This window comes from Triticum aestivum, chromosome 3B, assembly GCF_018294505.1.
Source record: "Triticum aestivum cultivar Chinese Spring chromosome 3B, IWGSC CS RefSeq v2.1, whole genome shotgun sequence".
NCBI classification, from domain to species: domain Eukaryota; kingdom Viridiplantae; phylum Streptophyta; class Magnoliopsida; order Poales; family Poaceae; genus Triticum; species Triticum aestivum.
The window spans coordinates 247,896,494-247,916,540 of record NC_057801.1 but is presented as its reverse complement, the minus strand read 5'-3'; the positions used below and the strand labels follow the sequence as shown (position 1 = coordinate 247,916,540).

The 20,047-nt window shown below is 52.5% G+C and overlaps 1 pseudogene across 1 annotated transcript; it reads left to right on the top strand.

The window, feature by feature from the left end:
• The first annotated feature begins 1,825 nt into the window (after nt 1-1,825).
• LOC123069545 (receptor-like protein kinase FERONIA) lies at nt 1,826-19,639 on the top strand (annotated as a pseudogene). The gene is made up of 9 exons (XR_006432623.1): nt 1,826-2,175; nt 3,057-3,524; nt 3,919-4,293; nt 5,583-5,795; nt 14,347-14,718; nt 14,872-15,115; nt 15,201-15,348; nt 15,953-16,318; nt 16,937-19,639. The product of XR_006432623.1 is annotated as a receptor-like protein kinase FERONIA (transcript).
• Nucleotides 19,640-20,047: the final 408 nt, after the last annotated feature.

The window sequence follows — 20,047 nt, the reverse complement described above, 5'->3', positions numbered from 1 at the left end:
AGTATGGATAGAATCGTTCATGATATGGAAAATCTTAAATCTAATTTTTTGCCACCCAAGCTTGATATTAAATGAATCAATTAAAGCTCTCTATGTCTCAAATCGAAGCAATGTTGTGTAGATCATCCAGTCAGCACAGACTCAACCGTGACTTCACCACGAGAACCACCCACGTGTGCTTTATTGCATAGTGGAGACTGAATCGCTGGAAACGGTCGAATCGAGTGTTCCTAGCGATGCAGAATCAAAGGTGCTTTAAGTTCCGTACGGGTTAACTTTTTGATGTGACCCGAACAAACAAACATGCCAAAAACATCCTGTGCGGGCGTGGCTAGGCCTAATGCAGGCTACCAAGCGCGTCCGAGATGACCCAAGAGATGTTGTGCTCTTGGTTCTGGAGATGAACAAAGACAAACTTTTCATCCTGCAAGACACCGAAAGGGTGTTAGAATCGATTTTTTTAATGAAGACATAGTATTGAGATTTTGTAGAAAAAGAATAATATTTTATTGTTTCCCCGATGCAGGGTTCATGGGCTGTTTTATATACAGATACAAAACCAGAGATACAGACTGTGCAAATCTGGTCACATCAGAGGCAGGCCCGTCATAAGTTAGCTATCCTGCCAACTTTGCGTGGGTTAGTTTCAAAGATCCCCACCATTTAGCATTCACATATAAAGAAATTTGACTATTGAACGTGCGCAGGGTCAAACATTGAGCCAAGGACAAGGACCGGGCGACCGCCATGAAAGGAGACGCGGGTCGTGCGTGCTTCAAAAGGGGAGATGCCAATGGCTAATGCCATGCCATTCTCATTCTCGTCACCATCAAACACGATCCGAAATTTCTTCTTCCAGCAGGCAAGAAACATTAGAATACCATGGTCAAATAATGGCGCTACGGTCCAGGATTAGCCAGGAACTTGTCTATCCTTTCAACTGCTGTATCTCATGGCTGTCGCCGTCGATCATAGAAATATGGGGTGGAGCGTCGCCGTCAATTTGGTACGGAAGGAGGCTACATGGATACGTACATGCATACATACACGAGGGGAAAAGAAAAGAAAAGAAATATATGTCATCCATTATCTGCCGCGTCTGCGTCTACCCGGATTTGATGCGCATCCAAGGCTCACAACTGTAGCCTACCGGGCATCGTCCTTTCTGGCCTTGTGGGGTTAAAGTAGACGGCTGGTAGTGTATGGGTACCCTAACCTAGTGATTAGTTTAGCGTGTCCTAGCTTGGTTTTCCTCCACCTACGCTAGGAAGCCTAACCGGGGCACCTTTTCCCTCCAAATACTCGTCGTCTTTTCTGAATTCTCCAATATGATAAGTTGATAGTTATTAAGCTGGTCATAGTGGGAGTAACATAGGTAGTAACATAGGTAGTAACATAGATGCCATATAAGCAAAAATGTTGATGTGGCAAGTAGTTAATGAGGAGAGAGGCAAAGAGTAACCTAATATGTTACCATCACATAGCACTTTTCAATGCAAAATGAGTCTACAAGACAATAAATAAACATGTGTATGTTACTACATATATGACACTTCCCACTATAAGGGTAGTAACATAGAGTAGTAACGTATGAATGTTACTACTCTAAGTTACTCCCCACTATGACCAGCCTTAGGGAGCGAGAAGTTGATAGTACTTAGGGGGGGCTGTTAATAAATAAACTAAGCAGCAACTTGTCTATCCTAGAGCTCCTGCTAAGCGCTGTCAAACTCACGCACGGAACGTTCTTAAATCTGGCATCTGGCAGTGAGCGCTTGGACTTGGAGGGAGCGTTTGACCGCGTTCACTGCTCCAGTCTAGTCCCCCTCCCCCGCCTTCGAGCGCACGCTGCCAACGGAAAGAAAAGTCACTCGCGTCGCGCAGGCGGAAAAAGCAGCCAGCAGCAGCGGAGGCGCAAAAAGCGAAAACCACCCTCACCGCAGCAGCTCGGCTAGCCTCCAGGTCCAGGCCACCACGGCGAAAGGTGGAGGGAGGAGAGGGAAAACAAAGGGGACACAACCAAATTCGCAGCGCCGGCTCCCCCAAAACCTAGCCCCCTCCCCTCTCCCCGGCGTCGTCCCATGTGCCCCGTGTCGCCGGCGCCCCGGCGCCAGCAGTAGATCGCCGCGCCGGGGATGGCGCGGCCCGGGCACGCCATGCGCCGCTCCGGCCGAGGTCAGTCTGCCAGCCTCCCTCGATCTGAGCCCACTCCAAGGTTGCGTCGGAGCACCGGAACCTCGATGCCTTGTTTGCTTTGCTTTGCTTGGGGTAGGGAATTCGGGCCGTGGCGCGATTATTTAGGGGGAGCGCCTTGAGGTTTAGCGCCGGAGGACTCTGTCTCCGTGCTTTGTTGAGGTGACGGCGAGGTTTTTGGGCGGAGGGGGCGGGTGCGTGGGACGCCCAATTCAGTGCTCCTGGCGGCGGCTGTTCTGGGATCTTAGTTTCCGCGCTTGTTTGGTAGCTCAATCTGCAGCTCCATTGGGAGTCGTGGGAATGGCGGACTCAGAGCTCACTTCGGCATCATGTGTAGGTCACTGGAGTGGAGTCAATCGAATTCAGGAATGCTTCCAGAGCTTAGATTGGCTGATGCCATGAACCCGTGCCTTGGATGGAACATTTGCCGGTTCTCTCTACTTGGAGACCCGCTACACTGCCTTTTCTGCCCCTTCTGTGTCAAAGGCTCTGCTTCTGTAGATAGATTCATTGGTACAGAGAAGAACTATTTACTATTTTAAGGAATGCTTTGTAGGAAACCATCGATTTGGTATATACACAAGTGTGTCTGTTCTGTATTTTTGATTTTTTTAAATGAATTTGTTGTATCCTCATTTCTCATCGATCTAGCTAATTTGTGTTACCAATAGATGGGTTTATGATCTTGAATAACATTTGGACCTGTCTAGTTTGATCTCTGCGCCTTGTTTCTACTGGGATGTTCGCACTAAATTCTGTAGATATGAGTGGATATCAGTTAGTTGCATCTGTTTCTGTGCAATTTGCAACATGCCCTTGTCTTAAGATGATGCTGACTGGTTGACTGTACTGTTTCTTGGCAGGACTGTTTGAAGATGCTCCAAGGAAGCTTTCATTTAATTTGTTGGTTGTTATATTGGCTCTGGAATTTATCAGTGAGACCAATTTGATTGCCAAAACATTGGCCCTAAAGGCTGACACTCCTGCTATGCCTCCTTCACAAGGATGGAGTCCAGTTCGGACCACGTTGTCCCGAACCAAAGTTGGCACAAGTGTTGCAATGCATCAGCATAGGCAAAAGAAGCTACATTCATCGCCATCTGCTCTGTCATCTGTGCACCCTCCTATTTCCGCACCGAGTTATAGCTCCATCTCTGGTGCTTCTGACCTCTCCTTGTATTCCTCGGACCTGTTCGATCCTTCGCTGCAGCATAACAGGCGCTTACCGGAAGATGTTACTGCTCATGAAAATGCTGCACCCCCTGATACAGCTTTGAATACTAGTGCAGCTCCTTCTGGATTAGTACAGCCTCCAATATCTCCACACGATGGTAAGTTCTCCTAGAGCCTGAAATAATTTAATTCCAAATGATTTCATTACGTCAAACATGACTCCAAATTATATAAAAGAAATGCTTGTGTATTTTAATCTAATCCTCGTGTGGGGAAATAGCACCTCATGACTGATCATAGTACCAGTTGTTTTAAAATTATATAAGTTTGTTGGCTTTTGCTAATTCAAGCATTATGGTTTGGTCCATCAATTTGGAATGGTACTGATGAAATGAACTTTAGGATTGCTAGCAGTTTCATAGATAATGAACAGTGATGGATTAACATTGACATCAATCATAGATACTTATGGTTTGTAGTACATCTTGATATTTGCTCTAGATACACTGTCAAACAGTCGATTCTGTTTTAATTCACTCTCTGTTTTACTAGGCTGCTGTGCTCCAAACATGGTACAAAGACGAGGGAGCCAGGACTGCCATTGTGTTTACCCAGTTAGAGTTGAGCTCTTCCTTCACAATGTTTCCTTGAATTCAAATTGGAGCAACGAATTTCTCGAGGAGCTCGCGTCGCAGCTCAGCTTGCGGGTTACGCAGTTTGAGATTGTAAATTTTTATGTTGTTGGAACTTCTGGGCTAAATATGACAATGGACATAGCTCCCCACACTGGAAATAGCTTCTCATCTGATCAAGTTACTGCAATGAATTATTCTCTTAGCTCGCATACAGTTCGGATCAATCCGGTGCTGGTCGGGGACTACAATCTTATTAATTTAACGTGGTTCAGGCCATTGGGTCCAGCTCCTGGTAATCCTTTGTCATCTTGACCTTCTTTTACATGTTACAGTGATGGTACATCTTTAGTGTCCACGGTAGAGAAAACTAGAATGCACTTCATTTTTAATTATTTTTGTCTGTATTGTGTAGTTTGGTTGGGAGTTTGAAGAATATTTGCAGCTCATGATTTTGATGATAGTAGTTATGTCCAATTACCTATGGTGTGAACTGTGAACTACTCCCTCCGTTCCAGATAATTGAAGTTCTAGGATTTTCCTAAGTTAAACTTTTTAAAATTTGACCAAATATATATAAAAATCCATAAAGATGCATGATATCAAATATATATAATATGAAAATTCATATCATAATGAAACTAATGAAGTTGATTTGGTTTTGTAGATGCTGATATGTTTTTGTATAGACTTTTTAAAACTCAATGAAGTTTGACTTATGACAATTCTAGAACTTCAATTATTTTGAAACGGAGGGAGTACCAACTTGTTAAAGTAGGAACCTTTTTGACTGATGTGTCAAAGTACTACCTATGTTTCCGGAAACAAGCCAATTTGATCAAAATTGTTGTACCATTTGCTTTACAAATCTGCAATGCCCAATCTACTGTCTTCCAAATTACCATGGTTAACTCTAGCCATTTCTCCCACCCTCCCACCTTGTTATTTCTGTTTGCAATATTAACAAAGGGTTTTGGTTATTTCTGTTTGCAATATTAACAAAGGTTTTTGGTTATTTCTGTTTGCAATATTAATGAAGGGTTTTGGTTACTTGTATCTATAGTACTCCCTCTGTCCCATAATATAAAAACGTTTTTGACACTACACTAGTGTCAAAAACGCTCTTATATTATGGGACGGAGGAAGTACAATTCTAGGTGTGCATTATTTGGTAAAAAGTGCCAAGTCTGTATAAAAGGATGGATTATTTAAATATAAAAAGATAGTGTAGATAGGTGCTAGATATTCAACTTCTACCATGCCACTGAATTTTAATGCCCAACTCATTCGGTCCAGAAAGGAGAGAAAGGGAAAGCAAACATGCCGCCTGTATATAACCTGGGGAGCCGCATTACACAATTAGCCACAGAGGGCACATGTAGATTACATATTGCTTTGCCTTTTAAAGAACTGGTTTAAAATCTTTACATATTTTTCTGTGTCTGCTTAAAATCTTCAGATTACGGGTATTCCATCTGCAGAACGTGCCCTTTCTTTTGGTGTCTGTGTCTTATTTACTATTAGTCCCTCTTTAAAATTAAATTTCTCTCCTAACAGTGTTCTGTCTTCTCTTTCATCTTTTAGCTCCAGCATTCATGATATCACCTAAGGCATCTCCATCTACATCATCTGCCTTACCAAAAACGAGTGAGCACACCAGCAGTAGCAAGCACTTGAGCCTGGTCACTGTCATTTGCATATGTATTGGTGCTCTAATTGGTGTCCTGGTGATTGTTCTATTTATTTGCTTCTGCACATTTAGGAAAGGAAAGAAGAAGGCGCCTCCTGTTGAAACATGTATGTGTCGAGTTATCTAGTCCTTCCTTTATTCTTTGCATTTAAAAAAAGTTTTATCTATTTTATTTTACGTGATGTGATTAGATTATTTAAACTATGCTTTATGCAACAACTCCCCAATTTTTGCATTATTGTCCATGCTCATCGTTTTGACTTGTGTGCGTAGTTTTCCCCTTATTGAGATATGTATATGAAGTTATCATGTCTAATACTAGAGGCTATTGCTTGAATGCTACACTGATCTTTAGTTGAAGCATCAGTATTGTCGATGGTAGAGATATTTTGTCTCTGGTTTGCTGGTGGACAACAACCATGATATTGGAACCCAAGCTATATGTAGGCTGGTACAAGAAAACCAGCTATGGTAGTTGATTGGCTGTCACTGATTAGTAGGCTGGAACAAGAAAACCAGCTATGGTAGTTGATTGGCTGTCACTGACTAGTAGGTACAGCCTTCAAATAACGGTTGTATGATACATGGAACTCACTCTTGGCCCAAAACTCACCCCTGTCCATCCTATTTTGCATTAACAGGAAGTGAACAGATGCTACTCTAGGTCCCTATACTTGTTTCGAGGGGTCAAATAATCTCCTAGTCTCTCGACCTGTATATCTAAGTCCCTGAACATGTTTAAGTCGATGTAGAGCAATTAGGTCCCAGATATACCAATGTGGTGGCACTTCCCTCTCTATGGAAGGGGGGACAAACATTATCGTGGATCTCAAGATCTAAGCTACCTTCACTGCTAATTTCATTCAGGCACAGGCAAGGGCTGCTGTCACTATCACTCCTCCTGATCGCCCTTGTCATAAGATCTTAGAAGAGTTTGGTGTGTCGGTGAATAATAATCAATCTACCATATCAGCACTCTAGTTCTGCATGGTACGTTTGGGGCCTAACCAACCAACTTAAACACGTTCAAGAACTTAGAGATGCAATTTGGGAGTTTAGAGACATATGATGCATTTAGTCTGTCTAGAGAAATTCCCGACTTGTGTCAAGATATGCCTAGGCGACCAGACTAAGTCATTTGTAAATTGTTACTATTACTGGATCAAATCACAGCATATTGGATCACGGCAGTGAAAGCATTGCAGAGTAGCATTGGGAGGATACTTTGAGATTCGGTTTCACTTGTGCAAGTGCAATACATTTGAACTAAGGTCTTCATGGCTTGTCATGTTAAGAGAAATGCATCTTCCTTACTTTCTTTTAGGGTGTCTTACATTTTTGTGTACTGTGAAAGGTGATAATGTATTTCTGTTTGTAGTTGTGTGAAAATTATTACTCCCTCCGTCCCATAATATAAGACCGTTTTTGACACAACAACAGCAACAAAGCCTTTAGTCCCAAACAAGTTGGGGTAGGCTAGAGGTGAAACCGATAAGATCTCGCGACCAACTCATGGCTATGGCACATGGATAGCAAGCTTCCACGCACCCCTGTCCATAGCTAGTTCTTTGCCTCTTTGGTGATACTCCAATCCTATGTTTTTAAGGCGTCCGTAAGGTGACGCCTAGGCGTCGAGGCGCCCCCCAGCGCTTTGCGCTTTAGGCGCCTAGGCGTCGAAGCGCCCCCCCAGCGCCTTAAAGCAAAGCGTCGCCTTAAAAACATAGCTCCAATCCTTCAGATCTCTCTTAATATGCCCAAACCATCTTAGACGATGTTGGACAAACTTCTCTTCAATTGGTGCTACCCCAACTCTATCTCGTATATCATCATTCCGGACTCGATCCTTCCTCGTGTTGCCACATATCCATCTCAACATACGCATCTCCGCCACACCTAACTGTTGAACATGTCACCTCGTAGTCGGCCAACACTCAGCGCCATACAACATTGCGGGTTGAACCGCCGTCCTGTAGAACTTGCGTTTTAGCTTTTGTGGCACTCTCTTGTCGCAGAGAATGCGAGAAGCTTGGCGCCACTTCATCCATTCGGCTTTGATTTGATGGTTCACATCTTCATCAATATCCCCATCCTCCTGCAACACTGACCCCAAATATCGAAAGGTTTCCTTCCGAGGCACCACCTGCCCATCAAGGCTAACCTCCTCCTCGTACCTAGTAGTACTGAAACCGCACATCATGTACTTGGTTTTAGTTCTACTAAGCCTAAAACCTTTCGATTCCAAGGTTTGTCTCCATAACTAACATCCTATTTACCCCCAACCGAATATCGTCAACTAGCACCACATCATCCGCAAAGAGCATACACCATGGGATATCTCCTTGTATGTCCCTTGTGACCTCTGTTAAGCTTCATGCACTAGCCAATGCAACCAAAAGTCCGAACTGATGGAAAGGGCTAGTGCAATCCACATATACTGTAACACCCCCTCTCACGTGTGACGGGGAAGATGTTATGACCGGCCTGACTTACGACCGTAGAAGGCCCATCGGGTAATCTTAGCCCACAAGTTATCTTAGGTTAATTCGTATGCAAGTTATCTAGGTTATAAATATATGTTGTAAGACTCTGTTTCGGATTAAGCAATAAGAATATTATTATTCTTGTTGCCCGGCTCCCAGAGGAGCCGGAACCCCTAGCCGCCTCCAACCCTAGCCGCCGCCGCCATCTCCCTCCGACGCGACGGCGCCCAGCCGCCGGCGCGCCCGCTCATCGCCGTGCCCTGTTCCTTCCTTCCCCTACAACCTTCGGAGCAGGTCCGGTAGGACCCCTGGTCCTACCAATTTGGTATCCAGAGACTCGGGTTCGACCATGTCTTCTCCATCACCCACGCCGCCGCTGCCCTCCAGCACCACTGCCTCGCTGTTCGTCCCCCCCCCCCCGATGACCACCAACGGAGCTCCGACGCTGCCGGGGCCGAGCGCCACAGCTGGGGCCCCAACGCCGCCGGCCCCAATACTGTCGGCCCCAACGCCGCCGGCTCCCGTCTCCCCCGCGCCACCGCCGACCGCCGTCTTCACGCCGGAGCAGATGACCACCGCGCTGCAGCATCTTCTGACGGTAGTCCAGGGCCTCCAGCTGCACATGGCAGGGCCCTACGCTCCACCGCCGGCTGTGCCGATCGCCGCCTACAGCCACCCCACGCTGCCATGGCCGTCCCAGGCCGCCGCCGCGGGCAGCGGTTTTCCGCTGCTGCAGCTTCCGGCGGGCCACCCCAGCGGGCCGCCATCGCCGCTGCTGCCTCCTCCCCAACCGGCCGCGGGCCCTCTCTGGCCGTCGTGGCCAACCACGACAACAGCAGCACTTGTCGCGCCCCCACCGCCGCCGATGCAGCCTCCCGCGCCACCCCTGCCCAGCTCGGGGGCGCCTTCGCCGGCCGGCCTGCCCATCAACCAGGTTCGGTTCCCGCCCTCTCCGTCGCCAATACCAGCGTGGGCGGCTGGATCTTCACCACCGCCGGTCTACACCGTGACGTCCGATCAGCCGACCCCGTTCCCGCAGTTTGGCGGGCCATCCGGCTCCACAGGTCGGTACCCGGAGTACCCCGACCAGGCACCACCTGCCGCCCTGCTCTGCTCCTCCGAGCCAGTTCGACATGGCGCTCCGGCACAGACACCGCCGCGGTTCGCCAAAATCGACTTCGCCACCTATGATGGCACGGAGGACCCCCTCAACTGGCTCAACCAGTGCGACCAGTTCTTTCGCGGGCAGCGAACCCTTGCATCTGAGCGTACCTGGCTCGCCTCCTACCACCTCCGCGGCGCGGCACAGACGTGGTATTACGCCCTCGAGCAGGACGAGGGTGGCATGCCCCCTTGGGAGCGCTTCCGTGAGCTCTGCCTCCTTCGCTTTGGGCCTCCGGTTCGCGGGAGCCGCTTGGCGGAGCTCGGTCGCCTTCCCTTCACCTCCACGGTGCAGGACTTCGCTGACCGCTTCCAGGCCCTGGCATGCCACGCCTCGGGCGTGACGGCGCAGTAGCGGGCCGACCTCTTCATCGGTGGCCTTCCGGATCACATCCGCGTGGACGTGGAGCTTCGCGGACCTCAGGATCTCCAGACGGCCATGTACTATGCCCGAGCCTTCGAGTGTCGTGCCCAGGCTATGCAGGTCGACAGGCCACCCGGCAGGCCTCGGCGCCGGGCCGGCCACCTCCAGCCGCTCCGACGACTACCACCCCGGTCGTGACGCGGCCCTTCCGTCAGCTCTCTCTGGCGGAGCAGATGGAGCGACGGCGCCAGGGCCTCTGCTTTAACTGCGACGAGCCCTATACGCCGAGCCATGTCTGCCCTCGCCTCTTCTACTTGGAGACGGCCAACTACATCGAGGAGGACACCCTGCCCGATGGGGCCGACGCACTGCCTCCCCCAGCGGCTGCGGAGGCCGCATCCGCCGCCGTCCCGGCGACGGCACTCGTGGTCTCTCTCCATGCGCTCGCTGGCATCCGCGATGAGCGGACCATGCTTTTGTCGGTTATGATCCACGGCGAGCGCTTGGTGGCCTTGGTGGATACAGGCTCCACCCATAACTTCCTGCCTGAGGCGACCATGCGTCGTTTAGCGCTTCAGACGACGGGCGGGGAGCAGCTTCGGGTCACAGTGGCCAACGGCGATCGTCTCCGGTACCATGGGCTCGCCCAGAACGTGCCCATCACCATCGGCGACGAACACTTCTCCATCACATGTGCGGGCATTGACTTGGGCTGTTTCGACTTCATCCTTGGCGTCTACTTTCTGCGGACCCTCCATCCTTTGGGACTTCGACGCTTTGCGATGACATTCTGGCGGCTGGGCCGCAGCATCCGGTGGGACGGCGTTGGGGGCACCCCCCAGGTGGCGCCGCAGCTCCAGTTGGCCGCGGCTACCTCCGAGGCCGAGCATCCACTATTGGATCACCTTCTGCAGCAGCACGGCGACCTCTTCACCGAGCCGCAGGGCCTTCCACCAGCCCGGGCATACGATCATTGTATTCACCTTCTACCGGGCTCGGCACCGGTGGCCGTTCGTCCCTATCGCTACCTGCAGCTGCAAAAGGACGAGTTGGAGCGGCAGTGCGCACTGATGCTCGCTGCGGGCATCATCCGGATCTCCACCTCGCCGTTCACCGCACCAGTCCTCCTCGTCCCCAAGTCGGACGGCACGTGGCGCTTCTGCATCGACTACCGCGCCCTTAATGCTCTCACACTTAAGGACAAGTTCCCGATTCCGGTGGTTGATGAGCTCTTGGACGAGCTACATGGGGCGCGTTTCTTCACCAAGCTCGATCTCCGGTTCGGGTACCACCAGGTGCGCATGCACCCGGACGACATTGCCAAGACGGTGTTTCGGACGCACCACGGCCACTTCGAGTTCTTGGTGATGCCCTTCGGCCTCTCCAACGCCCCGGCGACCTTTCAGGCTCTGATGAACGACGTCCTCCGGCCCTACCTACGTCGGTTTGTGCTCGTTTTCTTTGATGACATTCTTATCTACAACGCATCTTGGGCGGAGCACCTTCAGCACGTCGCCATCGTCTTCAACGAGCTTCGGGCGCACCATCTTCATCTTAAGCGCTCGAAGTGCTCGTTCGGGACGCCGTCAGTCACCTACCTCGGCCACGTCATCTCGGCCGACAGGGTTGCCATGGATGCCGACAAGGTGGCGGCCGTCGCCGCCTGGCCGACGCCGCCTGGCCGACGCCGCGGGCTCTTCGCGGTTTTCTGGGTCTTGCGGGCTACTATCGAAAGTTTATCCGGGAGTTCGGCCTCATCGCGTCGCCCCTCACGCGTTTGCTGCGCTGTGACGCTTTCGCTTGGGACGACGAGGCGACGACGGCATTCGAGGCCCTCAAGGGGGCCCTCACGACGGGGCCCGTTCTTCAGATTCCCGATTTTGACCGCCCGTTCGTGGTGGAGTACGACGCCTCCGGCGCGGGGTTCGGCGCCGTGCTTCATCAGGGCGGCCCCTCTCGCTTTCTTTAGCCGGCCTTTTGCTCCGCGCCATCTTAAGCTCGCGGCGTATGAGCGCGAGCTCATTGGATTGGTGCAGGTGGTGCGCCACTGGCCGCCCTATCTTTGGGGTCGGTCTTTCCGGATTCGCACGGACCACTACAGCCTCAAGTTCTTGCTGGACCAGAGGCTATCGACCGTGCCGCAGCACCAGTGGATCAGCAAGCTCTTCGGCTTCGACTTCTCTGTCGAGTATCGCCCCGGTCCTCTTAACATCGTGGCCGACGCCTTGTCTCGCCGCGACGCCCCTGTCGCCGCCGCTGAGGGGGCGGTGCTATGCATCCGCTCCGGGCCCACCTTCCGCCTCTTCACCGACATTTGCCGGGCGACAGCGACCGCGGTCGACGCCCTTCTCCTTCAGCAGCAGCTGGTTGCGGGCGACTTGGAGGAGCCCTGGCGCTTCATCGATGACCTGCTCCTCCACGGGCGCTGGGTCTTTGTGCCGGCGCATGACGATCTCCGTCACCGGGTGCTACCGCTGGCCCACTCGGCGGGCCATGAGGGTGTGCAGAAAGCTCTCCATCGTCTCCGCGCTGACTTCTACATCCCTGGTGATCGGGCCCTGGTCTGTGACTGGGTTCGGTCTTGTGTGACGTGCCAGCGCAACAAGACGGAGACGCTACGGCCAGCGGGTCTACTCCAGCCCTTGGAGGTGTCGTCTCAGGTCTGGGCGGATATCTCCATGGACTTCATCGAGGGCCTCCCTAAGGTGGGCGGCAAATCGGTCATTCTCACGGTGGTCGACCGCTTCTCCAAGTATGCTCACTTCATCGCGCTCGGTCACCCTTACACAGCGGTGTCCGTGGCCCGGGCCTTCTTCGACGGGATCGTCCGCCTCCACGGGTTTCCCACTTCGATCGCCAGTGATCGGGACCCCGTGTTTACGGGACATGTGTGGCGCGACCTCTTCAGGATGGCGAGCGTGCAACTCCGCTTGAGCACGGCCTTCCACCCTCAGACGGATGGCCAGTCCGAGGTCGTCAACAAGGTGATTGCCATGTATTTGCGTTGTGTCACAGGTCATCGTCCTCGTGCGTGGGTGGACTGGCTCTCATGGGCGGAGTACTGCTACAACACCTCCTATCACTCCGCCCTCCGCGCCACGCCTTTTGAGGTGGTCTATGGCCGCCCGCCTCCGTCGATTCTTCCGGTTGATTCGTCCACAGCTCGGACCGAGGCAGCCGGGGACCTCCTGCGAAGCCGCGACGAGATGCTCGCGGAGGTCCAGCAACGCCTCCTTCAGGCCCAGCAGTTGGCCAAACACTACTACGACGGTCATCATCGCGAGGCGGAGTTCGCGGTGGGTGATTGGGTGTGGCTGCGTCTTCTTCACCGCTCTACGCAGTCACTAGACCCCCGCGCAAAGAAGAAGCTGGGTCCTCGCTATGCCGGGCCCTTTGCTGTCCTGGAGCGCATCGGGAAGGTGGCTTACCGCCTTCAGCTTCCGGCGGGCGCTCGCATCCACGACGTCTTCCATGTGGGGCTGCTCAAGCCCTTTCGTGGAGAGCTGCCCGCGGGCCCTCCCGCGCTTCCCCCGACTGTCGACGGACGTCTTCTTCCTGGACCGGAGGTCTTGCAGGCCCAGCTCCGTCGCGGGGTGTGGTACGTGCTGATTCAGTGGGCTGGACTTCCGGAGGACGAGGCCACTTGGGAGCAGCGTGATGAGTTCCGCCAACATTATCCAGACTTTCAGCTCGAGGACGAGTTGTTTGCGCAGGCGGGGAGAGATGTTATGACCGGCCTGACTTACGGCCGTAGAAGGCCCACCGGGCAATCTTAGCCCACAAGTTATCTTAGGTTAATTCGTATGCAAGTTATCTAGGTTATAAATATATGCTGTAAGACTTTGTTTCAGATTAAGCAATAAGAATATATATTATTCCTGTTGCCCGGCTCCCAGAGGAGCCGGAACCCTAGCCGCCTCCAACCCTAGCCGCCGCCGCCATCTCCCTCCGACGCGACGGCGCCCAGCCGCCGGCGTGCCCGCTCATCGCCGCGCCCCGTTCCTTCCTTCCCCTACAACCTCCGGAGCAGGTCCGGTAGGACCCCTGGTTCTATCAGAAGACAAGTCAGCACTTGCAACCTGAAGAGAGCGACGGCGCACGAAACTCACGTATAACTCAAGAGGCCACTACGTGGACACAAAGAGGGGCTACCAGCAATTTTTAATAAACTACGAAAGCCAGGACTTGAACTCAAGACCTTAGCTCTGATACCATGTTAAGCTTCATGCACTAGCCAACGCAACCAAAAGTCTAGCCAACACGAAAGCGACTTGAACTCAAGACCTTAGCTCTGATACCATGTTAAGCTTCATGCACTAGCCAACGCAACCAAAAGTCCGAACTGATGGAAAGGGCTAGTGCAATCCACTTGTACTGTAACAACCTCATCCATCACCATGGCAAAAAGATAAGGGCTCAAAGCTGACCCCTGATGCAGTCCTATCTTAATACTAGTGTAAAAAACGCTCTTATATTATGGAACGGAGGGAGTAGATAACATAGAACCAGATACTTTACCCGTAGCTCCATATGATTCATTCAGGTTCTTAGTCAATTTCAAATAATCCAGTTTTTGGTTTCTTTCCCAGTGTTTATTACGTTTGTTTTCATAATCATTTTAATGTGTATTAATTCATCTGTTGTTCTGTACAGCCAAGCAAAGGACACCAGATGCAGTATCTGCAGTTGAATCACTCCCTCGCCCCACAAGTACAAGGTTCCTTGCATATGAAGAACTTAAAGAAGCAACAAACAACTTTGAGGCTTCATGTGTGCTTGGGGAAGGTGGTTTTGGCCGTGTCTTTAAGGGGATACTAAGTGACGGCACTGCTGTTGCTATTAAGAAGCTTACTACTGGGGGGCACCAAGGAGATAAGGAGTTTCTAGTTGAAGTGGAGATGCTGAGCAGATTGCACCACCGCAATCTTGTGAAACTCATTGGATACTATAGCAACCGTGAATTGTCACAAAGCCTTCTTTGTTATGAGCTTGTTCCAAATGGAAGTCTAGAAGCTTGGCTTCATGGTATGGATTGGCAACTTTTTCTTTCTGAACCATTTCTGCATAGTCCCAATTTAGTTGCAACTGAAACTAATCTTTCATTAGATTAAATTTGGTAGTTTATTGTAATTTCCTGATGTCCAAAACATGACTCTGACAGCATCTTTCATTTTACAGGCTCATTAGGCGCTGACTGCCCCTTGGATTGGGACACCAGAATGAAGATAGCACTTGATGCTGCAAGGGGATTAGCATACCTTCACGAGGATTCACAGCCTTGTGTAATCCACAGGGATTTCAAAGCTTCAAATATATTGCTCGAGAATGACTTTCATGCTAAAGTGTCTGATTTTGGTTTGGCCAAACAGGCACCAGAAGGGCGCTTAAATTATCTTTCAACTCGTGTTATGGGAACTTTTGGGTAAGCTGAATGTGTTCTACCCTGAGCTACATCCAGCTATTTCTGTTCTTCTGCTTTTGCTTTATATGTCTGACGTGTTTTTCAGGTACGTAGCACCAGAGTATGCAATGACAGGACACTTAATTGTAAAAAGTGATGTATATAGCTATGGAGTTGTTCTACTTGAACTACTTACTGGGAGGAGGCCTGTGGACATGTCACAATCTTCGGGGCAGGAGAATCTAGTCACATGGGTTAGATTTCCTTCTATTCCATACCATCTTCAGTTATTTTTGCATTAATCTCTTTTACTTACATCGGAGTACGAATCTGTCTGTATTATTTTAGTAACTATTGAGCAGCCAACTAGTTGTGAGTGTCCTAGGCATGAACAGTAGTGGTTTATTAATGCCAAAGGCAGCTGGGACAAAACAAGGCGGGTAGACAGTAAATCACTGCTGGGTGGAAAGCAAAACATTACGCGTAACGAGTTGAGTGTTCTTTGTACTACATATATGCCTCCCGCTCCCAAACGCCGAGACATGGGTAGAAAGACTAAAACAGACTGTTGTTATGTTCCATATCTAGCTTGAGTGACTAGGCTTTGGGTATGCTTATTAATGAAGTGACTAGGCTTCGGGTATGGTTATTAATGAAATTTCAATGTAATCCTTGTCCACAACACTGACAATTAGTCATATGTTTCTTAGTTGCCTTCTGTGGCTAGTTACGCAGGAGGCTAGTTCATTAAACCTCAACATTTTGCGTATCTATAGAACTGATTATCGATAAGTATAAAGAGCATATGATGTTACGCTTGTGTAATAATGATGTTATTTTTTGCTCGACTAACCACAGACACGGCCAGTCCTTCGGGATAAAGATAGGCTACAGGAACTAGCTGACCCCAAGCTTGGTGGACAGTATCCGAAAGATGATTTTGTGAGGGTGTGCACAATCGCAGCAGCCTGTGTTTCCCCGGAGGCGAACCAAAGGCCAACGATGGGCGAGGTGGTGCAGTCACTTAAGATGGTGCAACGCTCCACGGAGTTCCAAGAATCTGTACCGACACCGCCCGCTCGTCCTAATGCCCGGCATACTGCAACGACATATGAATCTGATGGCACTTCATCCATGTTCTCATCCGGACCCTTCTCGGGCCTCAGCCCCTTTGAGACTGAAAACATGTCAAGAACGGCGGTTTTCTCGGAAGATCTTCATGAAGGTCGATGATCTTGGGGGTGGTTGGTGAGTAGATGTTTAAGGTAGAGCCTCTAACCGCCCATTCGAAGGCTGGTGGTGTTAGTGACCTGGCGGGTCATCGGGAAGCAGTACCTGTAAATTCCATTTTTCATCACCACCTGCAAAAGACTAGTAGATCGTCACAACATTTGATGGCTTTGTACCAAAGAAATGATTTTGCTCGAGGTTTCTGTCCCTAGGTCCTGGCTCATTTTTTGTCAACTTTGAGTTGCAACAGGAATCAAGTGGTAGCTATCTGCAGCAGATTTCTGTTGCCTGTGTGGGGAAGCCTCTGCGCGCGTCCGGTGTACCGGCCTGCCTGCACACGGTCGACGTGGGGGATTTTTGTTTTGTGAAAGCAAAAGGATTTCCTGAACAAGCGGGTGTCCTCCAGCCATAGATGCATGCCATGGCTCCCGGCAAATGCTCCCACTCCCCACACACTCGTCTTCAGCGCCCCTTCTCCCGCGGTCAAACACTCCCTCTCTTCCCTTTCACCACTAACCTCTCGATCGCCTCTCTATCGCCCCACCTCACTGCTCCCTCCCTCTCTAGATCGAGATGGACATGGCTGGGCTGCTCGCGCTTCTCGTTGCGGCCGGGGCCGCGGTTGCGGCGGACGCCAAGCCGTACAGCCCGGCGGACTCCATCCTGCTCAACTGCGGCTCCACGGCGGACGGGCTGGACGCGGACGGGCGCAAGTGGCTGGCGGACACCAACAACAACATGTGGCTGGGCGACTCCGGCAAGTCGTCCCTGATGGCGGCGGCGGACGAGCTGGACTCGTCGCTGCCGTCGACGATCCCCTACATGACGGCGCGCGTCTTCACGGTGGACACGGTGTACAACTTCACGGTGAACCCCAAGGACCGGCACTGGCTCCGCCTCCACTTCTACCCGTCCTCCTACAACGGGATCGCGCCCGAGGACTTCCGCTTCTCCGTCTCCACCTCCACGGGCCTCACCCTCCTCCACAACTTCAGCGTCTGGGTCACCACCAAGGCGCTCACCCAGGCCTACATCGTCCGGGAGTTCTCGCTCCCGCGGACGCCCGCGGGATTCATCGCCGTCACCTTCACCCCGACGCCCATGACCAACGTCACCTACGCCTACATCAACGGCCTGGAGCTCATCTCCATGCCAGACATCTTCGAGGACCCCGCCATCATGGTGGGCTTCGCCGACCAGACCGTCGACATCGCCACCTCCTCCTTCCAGACCATGTACCGCTTCAACATCGGCGGGGGTTACATCCCGCCCTCCAACGACTCCGGCCTCGCCCGCTCCTGGTTCGACGACACGCCCTACGTCTTCGGCGTCATGCAGGGGGTCAGCTACACGGCCGGCCCCCGGTTCCACGTCAAGTACCCCACCGAGGCATCTGAGTACGCCGCCCCCGTCGAGGTCTACCTCGGCACCCGCTCCATGGGCTCCGACCCGCGCGTCAACCAGAACTACAACCTCACCTGGACCATGGAGGTGGACGGCAACTTCACCTACGTCGTCCGCCTCCACTTCTGCGAGCTCCTGCTCAACCGTCCCAACCAGCGCGCCTTCGACATCTACATCAACAACAAGACGGCGCAGTCGGACGCCGACGTCATCGAGATGACGTCCGAGCGTGGCGTGCCGGTCTACAAGGACTTCGCCGTGCATATGGCCGACGACCCCGGGGATGAGGTCATGTGGGTGGCCATGCACCCGTCCGTGGCGCTCAGGCCCCAGTTCTACGACGCCATCCTCAACGGCCTCGAGGTCTTCAAGCTCAACGACACCGCCGGCAACCTGGCCGCGCCGGACCCCGTGCCGTCCAAGATGCTCGCGGAGGCGGAGCTGGGCGACAGCGAGAAGGACCGGTCCAAGAAATCCAAGGACCAGGCAAACATGGCGACGGTGATAGGTGGCACGGCGGGCGGCGCCGCTGCGGTGGGGATCGTCGCGGCCATCTGCGTGGTAGTCTACCACAACAAGAAGAACAGGGAGCTCACCGGCAGCGACTCGCATAACTCCGGCTGGCTGCCGATGTACCACTCTACAACCAGCGGCAAGTCGTCCGGCCACCTAGCGGCGAACCTGGCGGGCATGTGCCGGCACTTCTCCATCGCGGAGATAAAGACGGCGACCAAGAACTTCAGCGAGTCGCTGGTGATCGGCGTGGGCGGGTTCGGGAAGGTGTACCGCGGCGTGGTGGACGGCGACACCAAGGTGGCCATCAAGCGGTCGAACCCGTCGTCGGAGCAGGGCGCGTTGGAGTTCCAGACGGAGATCGAGATGCTGTCCAAGCTGCGGCACCGGCACCTCGTCTCCCTCATCGGCTTCTGCGAGGAGAGCAACGAGATGGTCCTCGTCTACGACTACATGGAGCACGGCACGCTGCGGGAGCACCTCTACAACAAGGGCAGCAACCCGCCGCTGTCGTGGCGGCACCGCCTCGACATCTGCATCGGCGCCGCGCGGGGTTTGCACTACCTCCACACCGGCGCCAAGTACACCATCATCCACCGCGACGTCAAGACCACCAACATCCTGGTGGACGAGAACTGGGTCGCCAAGGTCTCCGACTTCGGCCTCTCCAAGTCCGGCTCGTCCACAGTGAACCAGGCGCACGTCAGCACCATGGTCAAGGGGAGCTTCGGATACCTCGACCCGGAGTACTTCCGGCGGCAGCAGCTCACCGACAAGTCGGACGTCTACTCCTTCGGCGTCGTGCTGTTCGAGGTGCTCATGGCGCGGCCGGCGCGGAGCCCGCAGCTGCCGCGGGAGCAGGTCAGCCTCGCCGACTATGCGCTCAGCTGCCAGCGGAAGGGCACCCTGCGGGACGTCGTCGACCCCACCATCAAGGACCAGATCGCGCCAGAGTGCCTCGTCAAGTTCGCCGAGACGGCCGAGAAGTGCCTAGCCGACCAAGGCTTGGAGCGGCCGTCCATGGGCGACGTGCTGTGGAACCTCGAGTTCGCGATGCAGCTGCAGGACGCGTTCGACGGCGCCAGCGGGCGACGGCAGGCCCAAGACGACGGGAGCGGCAGTGGGCGCCCGGTGCTCGAGCCCAGCAACAGCTATGGGAGCACCGCCAGCGTAACGACGATCGGGACGTCGTCCACGTCCAGGGCGCACGACGCTTGCGTCGTAATTGAGGAGGAGGACGACGACATAACCAACCGCGCGGTCTTCTCGCAGCTCGTGCAACCCACCGGGCGGTGACACGAGCCCAGCGGCTCCCTGTTTCCACGGGAGCGCCAAGCGTCAAGAGTGAAGAGAGTGTGCTATGTGTTGTGTTGTTGGTGCTAAATTTTGAGATTCTCTTTAGTACGTAGATCAATGTAAGTTCCAAGGACATGGAGATTTTGATAACTAGAAGCAGACATAGTGTTTCACTAAATGTTCATGTAGCTAAGGTACTAGCGAATACACATGGTTTCACTGGAATTTAATCAAGGGTCTTTCTAGGACACATGACATAATTATGTCACATCTAAGATGACGTCACCATGTTTGTGACCCTCCTGATCGCTCTGTTTATTTCTCTCGTTCGCTTGTTTGTCACCCGGGCCTTCCCTCCCTTCGGCACTCATCCTTTTTGTTTGTTGCTTCTAGGGCTGGGCCGCACCCCTCCCCCTCCCCAACACCCCCACCCCGGCAATGCTACACGTACAAACGATTTACAGGCTTTTACAGGATGGTTAATCTTGATTGGTCAATAGGTGAGCGGGG